General features: G+C 36.2%; 1 long non-coding RNA gene across 1 annotated transcript; it reads left to right on the top strand.

Moving 5' to 3' along the window:
• Window positions 1-8,726: 8,726 nt before the first annotated feature.
• LOC143222560 (uncharacterized) lies at window positions 8,727-9,869 on the top strand. The gene is made up of 2 exons (XR_013012312.1): window positions 8,727-9,274; window positions 9,624-9,869. It is a non-coding gene; the product is annotated as an uncharacterized LOC143222560 (long non-coding RNA).
• Window positions 9,870-11,890: the final 2,021 nt, after the last annotated feature.

Genomic DNA, 11,890 nt, shown 5'->3' with positions numbered 1-11,890 from the left:
AAAGTAACTAAAGCAAAACGCATGCGTTGAATGAACTGCGTAATCCCATCACCATGACAACCTCCCACACAAGTGTTTGTGCAACATTGCGACGAAGAAGTGAGATACTAATTTTGAAGGACATAGAATTATATGGAGCTACGCTGTAATGGTATCAATACATCAAGATATCGTATTACTACAGTGCATCCTTTGTTGCGTTTATCTTAAATTTTGTATAATTTTCATTTTTTTAAATATACTTTCAATATTTGAGATTGTTTTTAGAAACATTGAAATAACCTAACGTTTAAAGATATTATAGTGAACAGTATTCAAATAATCCCCATCAAATGCATTCAAAAATACGCTTACGGATTTTTATGGATGTTTTTAGGAGTGTTTGGAAAAGATTTAGGTCAGCTGCTTAAACAGGTGCTTTAAAAATGTTGTTTGGTTTAAAATTCAACCTCTTATCGAGTGTGAAGAGACTTCACAAGCTTATATACTATGATGTAAATAAATAACCGCAATAAACCTATAGTTTAAAGCCCTGACAAATATCTGACAGAACAATACAAAAAATGTATTGTTAAAACTCGAGATACAATTATTAGAATTTAAAAAAAAATCCAAACATTGTTGAAAAAAATATTTTTCATGTATATCTATTTTGTTTGCAAGCCTTCATGGTATGAATAAAAAGACAGTTTTACAGGTGTAAACTTAAGGTTTAACATAAACTTGATTTCAAAAACTAATATGCTCCCAGTGGCATGGCGGTAAGAAAGCGGGTTTTGACACCCGTGGTGGGCAAAGCACAGATAGGCCATTTTTGTAACTTTGTGCTTAATTCGAAATTATCAGTTATTAAATCAAAGACTAATACAAATGATCGTAACTGTGTTTCATTTCTGATTTATAAATATGTTTTACATTTAATTCTCTTTCTTCATTGCTAATATTTTAAAGCAAAATTTTCGTTGTAGATTTAATGTTAGATTTCGATAATGAGTTATAATATAAAAGCTAATGACCTAAATTCATTTTTAACACAATCTTATACGCTTTCTTTGTGAAGATAACATTCTGGGGTTCTATAATAACTAAACCAGTGTTCATATTCATGTCTACAATTTCAGCACGTCTTTTTAAAAGACGAACAAACAATTTTGTAGAAGAGTGCTTTCACATCTTGTATTTTCGCGAAATTCCAGATGAACAGAAATTCACTCCATATGAAATCATAAACGTCTTAGTATCAAATTATTATATTTCGCATTTAAAATTTCAATCTACATAACGCCGGTCTAGTGAGCAGTGTATGTGAGTTTGGTTGTAGTTGAATCATATGAATAAGAAAGTCTCTCATTACACATCAACAGGTCAACAACTGTCACTGAAGTACTCCAGAATATTTTCTTATCTTCTTATCAATGAATGTGTATTATCAGGTAAAAATATGTTGACAATTTTCAAAACCACTGAAATATTGCCACTATTTCTGGTACCTACGATTATTCTTTTAAAAAATGCAAAAGATAGTAAAGTCAGTTGGTAAACTGATCACTGGGTGTTAAATGATGGTCAATTCCCAAGATATAGTTGTAGTCAACATACGATTATTCTAGTTAGCTTGGAAGCTAAACATAATTTCTAAGCTACTTGTTCCTGGTAAGAATTTCGGGTAAATGTGAATTATGTTGAAGATGTAAATATATGCTGTTATTTATTATGATGATATACCTAATTGTTACTAACTATTGAACCCGGCATGGTGAAATGGTTACGGTGCAAGACTCACAATCTGAATCACTCCAAACATGCTCACCCTTTCAGCCGTGGGGTCGTTATAATGTTAAAATCAATCCCAATATTCACTGGTAAAAGTGTATCCCAAGGCTTGGTGGTAGGTGGTGAAGATTAGCTGACTTCCCCAGGGAAATTCTTTTTCATGTTTTTCTGGGGAACAATTTTAAACTCTTGTCTGTAAGCGAAATAATAATCAGTAGGTTTTACGAAAATAGGTATTATTTATTTTGTTTGAATAATACTTAAATATTTAACATATACTTTTTACTAATATGAAGTTATAACAAAACGTCAAAACGTTACAAGAAATTTGCGTTTCCTTTACTACATATCCACGAATGACTTTTAAACCTTAGTTGCCGCCGACATGTCTGCCTCGTTCCTGGTATTATTTCTTCTTCCTAGTTTTGGCTTACGGCGCCAGTAGGGTGGAGTTCGATTAGCAGAAAGTTAGGTAAGTATTCGCAAAGCAGACGAGTCTCGTAACTGGCGCCAGGGATAACTATCTTGACGTTTAAGAAAGAAATGAAGTTGGCAGTTTAAGCGTTTGTGTTTGATTCAGTACACAGAGGGCTAGTTTTATCTTAAAATGAGTGAGACATGTCGTTTTTGTTTGTAATTTAGAATTTGTACACTGAAAGATTAAATTTATTCTAGTTAATATTCAATGTTGGGATAATTTACCTTAGCTTAGATATCTCATATCTAAACTAACATGAAAACTTTGTTTAATTTTTATCTTAATTTATCATGTGAATTATAAAATTATTTTAGTTTTAAAATTTTGCATTAAAGATCTTCATAAAATATATGACTGTCCTGAACTGACTCTGAATCTCATTTTGAAGCTTTGTGTACTTTATTTTACTACTTCCATTTAATTTAATTTCGGTTTAATATAACGTCAAACTTTATTTAACGGTTGACGAACCCATACCATTAAATAGTGTGCATATTATTTTAATTACAGACTATCAGATATTTTCTATCACACGAGTCACGATACTGTAATTTGTGCTGGATCTTTGGTATTAGTATTCGCATTTAATGAATACCATTTAAGAATATCACAGCTATGTTCAGAAAGCTTACATCAACTTGACACTGTATATTTGAGCTGACTGAATTGAAGGAAGCACGACTGAACACAATGTTTAAGGCCCCCCAGTGGCTCAGTGGTATGTCTGCGGACTTACAACGCTAAAATCCGGGTTTCGATACTCGTAGTGGGCAGAGCACAGATAGCCCACTGTGTAGCTTTGTGTTTACTTCAAAACAACAACAATGTTCAAGATAATGAAAAACAATCTTGAACACTTTACTTGTACACAACTTGTACAAGGTGATTAGTGCACGGTATGCTTAAGAACCCTGTTTTATAAAGAATCTCTGGGAAAGAATAAAAAATATCATGATACCTAACTGATTCTCCCTGGATGTTTCTACCAACAACGCCGCTTGACCACACCTTAAGCAAAAAATAGATTATTTCTAGTTGATCTAACTAGGAAACACACACTAAACTACTCAGTTATCTAGTGATACCTTTCGTGGGAGGATTCGATACTGAATGGAATATAGAACAGGCTTATTTGTAGTCAATTACATGCAAGTAAAAAGTGTGAGAAATCAATGATACTTGTTACTACGTGCTTGATGTGTTTTTGTTAGACATGGGTATCAAGATTTTAACAACATTTATTGCATTTGACATTATGCCGCATTATTCACAGTTCATTTTTTTACTTATTAACACGTACCGTTTGTTAATCAATGGGTAAATCGTACTTATTTCAAGATCTTAGTAGCATAATAATTTAAAATCGAATCCCATATTACACCTGTTTTATTTTCATTCATTCAAATTGAAACAGATTTACCGTTATACGTTTATTTTAGTGTTATGTTTGTTTCTGCATATTTTTTCTTTTTTTGAACGTAACGTATAATTTTTACTGTATGTTGCGCAAGACCTACCTCTTCTCGAAGCCTGTACAGAATTCTTGAAACTGTTTGTTTTGTTTGTTTGTTTTTTGAATTTCGCACAAAGCTACTCGAGGGCTATCTGTGCTAGCCGTCCCTAATTTAGCAGTGTAAGACTAGAGGGAAGGCAGCTAGTCATCACCACCCACCGCCAACTCTTGGGCTACTCTTTTACCAACGAATAGTGGGATTGACCGTCACATTGTAACGCCCCCACGGCTAAAAGGGCAAGCATGTTTGGCGCGACGGGGATGCGAACCCGCGACCCTCAGATTAGGAGTCGCATGCCTTAACACGCTTGGCCATGCGGGGCCCATCTTGAAACTGAAAAGCAACAATACGTGTTTGACAAAAGCGTTCGAGAACAGTCGCGAAATTTCTACATACTGGCGTGATTATTCGTATAACAAGTCGAGAGACAGAAGAGAGTATTATTGAATAACTACAGTTGATGTGTTATAGGTGTAGGAATAAATGATTGTGATGAACGCTTATTCGTTGGAAAACTAATAGAATTTGACCAGGAACGTTTAAGTTTTGAACATGACTAACCGTTCAACTTCAGTAAATTACTTCGAATGTTATTATTTGTACGAGGACATTAAATATTTTCATCGGTAAGCGTTGTGAGGCCAACTAAGAAACGATTGGTCTGGTTTGTTTTGAATTTCATGCAAAGCTACCCGAGAGCTATCTGCGCTAGCTGTCCCTAAATTAGCAGTGTAAGACTAGAGGGAAGGCAGCTAGTCATCACTACCCACTGCCAACTCTTGGGCTACTCTTTTACCAACGAATAGTGGGATTGAGCGTCACATTTTAATGCCCCCACGGCTGAAAGGGTGAGCATGTTTGGTGTGAAGGGGATTCTAACACGCGACCTTCGGATTACGAGTCGAGTGCCTTAACCACCTGGCCATGTCAGGCCTATTGAGAAACGAAAGCTAGTTTAAAGGTAAATTTTACAGAAAAAAGAAACTTTGCAGTCAAAAGAACTACTCATACTGATTAGTTTTGCAGGTTCACTTTTTTTTTTTTTTTAAATATGCGCTAATAACTGAAACATAGAACTTGATGCAGAAAGAGCCCTTTCCGAGCGGCAATCCGAACGTTTTAGTTTTTACGTTTGCCGCTGTGACGTAATAATTACCAAACAAACCGCCAACGCCAGCGCGTTGAATATAAATAAACATGGAGTGCAGACGGAGAGACAGGGGCGGAGTCTGTTTTAACTTTGTGTTCTGAACGGTGTCGAGTAGCGCCATATCAATTCGAACCTACTCTGAACGAACCTAGAACAGTTACTTTTGACACAGATCTGAAAAGTTCTAGTGATGAGGACAGTTCCACGAGCGAGAATAGCGGAACTGTGAGTGATACTGATAGCGCCCAGGCCGGTTGCGAGTCGGTCATATCTCCAGTGGAAGAATGGTAAGCCTAAGTCATGACAACAAATATGGTCTGTATTATTTCACGTGCAATTTTAAGCATCTCGAAACCTGTCTGGTGTTCATAAATTATTGGTATCACAGACTGGGTTTTATTTGTTTATACTTTGCCGACTATGGTAACTAATACTCGGCCCTTCCACAATCATTGTATCGGGTATTTATAACTCGTAACAAAATTAATTTCAATTATACGTCACAATTCTGTCTATAAAATCAAGCTAGATGTAGCAGTCTGAATAGTTAATTTAATATTTACCATAAATGTATAATTTATGTGACATATTCCGTATGTTTGTGCAAGGTGTAGATGTGGTTTATGCGAGCAGATGCCAACCAGGAGAGAGTGCGTTTGTTGTCGCTCATACGACAAGGTTTCAAATCGATTAAAAGATGAAGAGTGCATTACCCAGACTCGAGGCTTTGATGGAAGTTGCCTGAATATCGATGTCTTGGAAGTATCGTACTATGAATTTGATGACTTGAATGGTCCCTTCAGTGATGAGGAACCAAGTCACGAGTGTGTATTTTTCAAGATGCAGTTAAACCTAAAATAGTATATTTGAGTTTAACCTACAATTAAAGATACTGTTTATCCAAAACTATAATCCTACTTAGTCATCTCAAGTGTATCAATATTTTCAAAGCCCAATGAGATGTTTGTTTCAGTTTTGCAGGGTGTGAAGGAGTCCAGTTCTTTCTATTGACCATCCGCACCCCTTGCCGGTTCCTTCTCCTTGCACGGAAACGAAAAGAAGCTTTTGCTCGATGCCGAACCGTTTTTACAACCATAAGCAACGCAGTAAACCATGTTATCATAAAACAAACATAAAGTAGCAATATCAAGACAAAAAATAGTTTCACATAGTATGTAATCCGAAAAAGCACTAATAGATTTACAAAAAACACCAGCACTGAAAGGAACAAAATGGTCGGCGCGCAACGAAGCGTGTTTGGCAACTATTACGTCACAGTTGTAAAACGTCACGGAAACAGCCGAACGACCGAGAGGAACTTGAGTTCGAGGACCCGCATATATTGTGTTTAAAAATATGGCAACCACACAGGAATTATACCTAACCAAAGTACAGTGTCTAAGGCAATTATTAAATTTGTTGAAAATTCACCTTTAAGCAAGGTGCAACAATATTAACCCAGAATTTTCTCGTCGTGGACTTGGATCATTGGTAAAATATACAGTTTTACAGCGAATATAAAACTCAGTATTATTAATAATTTTATAAAACTCTTGTGTATAACAAAAAAAATTGTAATATCTATTAGTAATAACCGTTATTATACATTGTATTGTTTTTATGTTTGTATATTAAAGTATATATTTGCGTTAAAAAAGGAAAGTGTGTATCAATCTTCTTGGCAAATAATATAGTTTTGATGCATATTAATAGTTCATTAACTACTAAATTCAAATTTCCGGTTACCTGAAATAGTCATACCTAACGTACATAACGTAATAAGTTGGATACTCATACGAAATAAAATTATATTAAATAACCAAAGGTTTATGAATAACTTTCAGTTTCGGCTTTAGGCTTTGCCTGATTCAAATGGCCAAAATAAACACATGACAGAGGGAATAGGACTCACATTACGGTGGGGATACACGGTCTATCAGTTGTAATTAAGACAGTCGCCCCCAAAATTTAGGGTACATTTTATATCCCACATTATAGCTTGTACCCTGGGTTCGTTTCAATTAGTGAAGCGATTTTATTTTCTTTCGGCTTGTTTTTGGTTATAACAATATAATTAGTCAGAGGTTTGGATTTGCTGTTTTTAATGCCGTCCTTCCTTTTGATTTTGAGTTAATTTACTTAACTTTATCAGTATTAATATTCTCTAAATATATATATACATTTAGTAATCAATAAGTAGACTCAAGTAATCTTATCAGTTGCTAACCATGACAACAAGGAAACAGAATTTTGCCTTTTATAACGGGACTACGACGATACAGGGGCAACATATACATATCCAAGGTTGGGCGTGGCCAGTGGTGGGATTCAGGGGGTTCGCGCGAACCCGTTCTTAAAAATTTTTGAGCTTAGCGAACCCGTTGATGGCTTCAATTATACCGTCGAATTGTTGATGTCGTGGAAACTGATTGCGTCACACTTCATCACACATTTCGACAAGAAAGATTTAATGAGAAAATCGCAGACCGTATTATTGACAAAGTTCGTCAAGTGAATGCAGTCAGTTTCTTAATTGTCCATACGTTGAACCCCATCTCGTCGATGTAGATGACACGGGGTGCGCGAAGTGCCGTCTCCATGAACCACAGGGCATAGTCTTTCCTTTCAGCCTTCACGTCAGGCCGATTTCTGTCGGCTGGGGCGGCTTGCAGTTTCTTCAGAGTGAAAAGCATTCCATGACAAATTTTCCCCAGATGTTGTGGGGTGACAGAAGGCTTATCTGGAAACTGTCTCCGGAGTTCAGCACCACAGATAATAGATAAAGTAGATAGCCACACTTCACCCATTTGCATGTCGGCGCGTGTGACCGTTTTCCTATTACCATTCCCGCTACAGGGGAAAATCGATAGAGTAAGTAACTCGCTTGCTTGCGCTGCAGTCATGTCGGCTTATGCACGAGTCATCATAAGCGTGCATTCGTTTAAGCCCCATTCATAAGTTAAAGAAGATCGTATAGTAGGCCTACATGTCTTCACATCAACGTAATAAGTAGATTTAATCATTTCCATACTTAGAGCTGAAATAGAGCACTTAGTTTGAATAAATTAAGACGTACTATATTAAGGCACTGAAAAGGCCTGAAGACCGAAGAATACCAAAGAGTGGCAAAGAACAAGGTCACTGTGAACCGCGCGCGGGCTACGCAACACCCCCATAACTGCGGAGGTGACGTAGGCTTTTGTCCTTGTGCACTGACCGGCGAACAGGAGTGTGCTCTCCGCAGAGACCTTGAGAACAATAAAGAGTCACGTCCGGCAAGGAATCTGAGGAGGGAACGTCACAAGTGTGATTGAAACAATGGTCAGGTCACTCTAGCCTCAAAAAGTTTGTTTATTGCTTCTCGCAAAACTTCATGTAAAAATTTACCAGAAACTCCGTTAACAAGAAAATACGCAAGAGGCAATTTCCAATACGACTTAATCCCTACAGCTGAAGTTGAGGTGCACCTTTTCTTGATAGGCGGTTGCTGAAGACGGTCAGGGAAGTCAAAAATGCTGGGAACGGCGTTTCCATGCAGTCTTTTTCGCGATAATATAGAAAAAGAACAATCTGAATCGATAAAGCAGTCAGACTCAAAATATTTCGAACAGAGGACAGCCGATTTGGAAGGATTAAAATTTTCCCGCCGTGTGGCTAAAATCCATTTTGTACGTAATTCATGATCTGATGGAAACCGGTGAAAAGAAATTTCTGATCCCTTCACACGATAATTTCGGCAGTTAAACGCATTGCACGTTCTTCGATTTGTCATCGAGGTTCGTTCAGAATTTACATTACCCATTCTATTCAATCAATAAAAAATAAGAGTGGAGACGACGCAGATGATGCATGAATGACGTGAAGACCACAGAATGAATTCTACATTCAAGTGATTTACTTGTAAGTACGAAGGAAACACATGGGCAGACACATGTCGGTTGCAGCCGCTTGTGGCAAGCGTTACTTACTCTATCGATTTTCCCCATCATCAACTTTCTCAATAGAATTTTGGTCACAACGCGGAAGTCAGTCTGGCTATCTACATTATCTATTATCTATGCTCAGCACTCAACTTTGTCAGCTTATTCATCTCGTCATGATGCTTTTTCGGAATGCGCGCAGCAAGCTGTCTGACTGATGGCTGGCAAACCACAATTCAGCTAGTGTGACGTGGCATCGAATAGAATGCTTCTGTTGTTAGTCGATGTTCGACGTGTCTTTAGCCATCTTTGAAACAGTATTTACTTTAACGGACGAAGGGTCTAACTATGATTGATTTCTCGTTTCATTTGTATATAATCAAGTCCCTTGAAATTTGACTCATTTATTCTCGAATACTTTTCGTGGAAGCATCATAAAGTAAGTGAATTTCTATTTAAATTGTGTTTTCAATCCATACGTAAAGTTCAATTAATTAGTTCAACCCAATTAAGTTCAATTAAATTGTCCTAAGGCGGGAATTATAAACTACAGTTTCACTCAGCTGTAGCACATCTTTTATTTCGGAACAAAGAAAGGTAATTTATTATTTTCTTTTCAACTTTTCTGTGTCTAATTCCATTTATAACTGTATTGTTTAACTATCAGTCTAATTTAGTTTTAAATTATGTTTCAATATTTACGCCTCACTCTGTAAAAGAAAGTAATTTAACATAAAGACCTTACATAAGTTTTATAGTGAAGGTCTTAAAAATACTTTTCATTTCAGTGCTCGGACGTCGGACCCTAAAATGAAGAGACAAAAGGATATGGATAGCTTTTTTCGTAAAGTTCCTAGAACCGAACCTTTAAAGCAAGATGCAAATGACGATGAAACAAAGTTAATTTTACGGCATTATTCTAATGAAAGTTGTACTGCGAATGTCGCTGAAGGTAAATGTGAAGAAGTTGAAACACTCGATCTTCCAGATTGCTGGAGTATAGAACAGTATATGAACTTCAAGGAAAAGTACGATGGGTTGATTGTTCGTAGTAAAATGTTGGATGTGATATATGTTCCAAATTTTATTTTAAATTAGTGAACATGAAAGGAATTCACATGTCACAAGAATGGGTCACTTGCAGTGTTCAACCTTCTGGAAGAGATAAAAAAATTCAACAAGCTTCCTAAGAAAGAAGATGAATAAACACTTTTCATCAAAAGCTCACAGCATTTGTATTACGCACCGAAAAGATCGTGCTAATAATTCGATTGAGAAATGCATTGACAAATTGAACAGCAAGTATGTGGATTCTACTAATAGAGTTTTAATACAATCTACAGTCTAGCAAAAAGAAATCGTCCCTTTTCTGATGTCAAAGATGAGATTCAGCTTCAAATGAAAAATGGAGTAGATTTGGGTATTGGACTCCATTCTCGAAAAACTGCTGTGAAAATAACAGATCACATTGCAAATGAGATAAGGAAAGAGGTATTCACAAAATTATTGAACAGAAATTAAAGATCTGTGTCATCATTGATGAAAGTTCAACCATATCCAGTAAGCCCGTACTCGTTACTTTCTTAAAGATTGAAGACTGCTATATATCTCCAACTATTTTTTTGGATTTGGTCGAATTGAATGGACGAGGAGCAGAAACAATATACACGTCATTGTTGAACAGTTTGCACCGTGCCGGATTCGATAATGAATATTTGAAAACTAATTTGATTGCTTTCTGTTCAGATGGGGCAAGCGTAATGCTTGGCCGTAATTCTGGAGTGGGCGCTCGATTTAAAAGCAATTTCCCAATATTATCATTTGGCATTGCCTAAATCATCGATTACAACTTATTTTGGATGATTCTGTCAGAGAAGTAGAACAAGTGAATCACTTCAAAATATTCATGGATAAAATCTACACAATCTTTCACCAATCAAACAAAAACCAAATGGACCTTTTCAAAATTTCAGAAGAACTTGGCCATCAAATTCTGAAGATAGGAAGAGTTTTGGGACCAAGATGGGCTGCTTGCAGTTTGAGATCTGCACTTGCTGTATGGCGTGTTTATCCAGCATTGTACAGATATTTCTCTAGTGACACGAAATTTTCAGGAATGGCTGCGCGTCTTGGCAATACATATTTCTTTCATGACTTGGCACTGATGATAGATATACTGACAGAAATTTCTTTACTTTCTGATGCCCTTGAAGCTAGATGTTTAACCTTGTCAAGAGCTGAGAAACTGATAAAGAGATCTATTAAGGCTTTTGAAATACTGAAAGAAGGTATTGGAACATTTGAAAAGAAATCGACGATAGAATTTCTTCTGATGAATTTAAGGATATCCATTTTATCAAAAATAATAGATTTGTTAGACTTCCTCGTAACAATTTACTTGATGTAATAATCGAAAATATGAAAAAAAGGCTGATGGACTGCGATCATTTAATATCCAAGAACAATGACCGGGAAGCTGACAACAAACTTCATGAATTGCTGAACTTGCTGGAACCAAATACTTGGAATATTCAGGAAATTGTTGTCCCATGGAAAGCTGCGGAAGAAAAGTTGAATGGCTTCTGTAAAATATTTCATCACAACATTCCCATTAATGATTTTCGTGATTATGTGGAAAATGTCCTGAAAGATTTTAATAATCCTGTAATTCCTGAGAGTATACAAAAGGCGAAAACCATTATGAATACGATTGCCATCAGTTCTGCAGAGGCAGAAAGAGGGTTTTCAAGAATGAATATTATATACTCAGATAAAAGAAGCCGCCTCACAGTAGAAAATGTCAGAAACCTATTGACGATTAATCTTATTGGCCTTCCTTTCGATTTATGGGATGCTACTCCTTTTGTTAAAACATGGCTTCGCAATAATCACAGTGCAGATGATAATAGAGTGAAACAGAAAAAAAACGGACAAATATGATGACAATCAATTGACTATTTGGAAATTTTTAAAATGAAATAAATAAAAGATTTTAAAGCACTTTTTCCATTATTTTCCTTTTCAAATGATGTATCAGTATAGACTTCCGGAAAAG

The sequence above is a fragment of the Tachypleus tridentatus genome, chromosome 8, assembly GCF_004210375.1.
Source record: "Tachypleus tridentatus isolate NWPU-2018 chromosome 8, ASM421037v1, whole genome shotgun sequence".
Lineage (NCBI taxonomy): Eukaryota > Metazoa > Arthropoda > Merostomata > Xiphosura > Limulidae > Tachypleus > Tachypleus tridentatus.
This window is presented reverse-complemented; position numbering and strand designations above follow the sequence as displayed.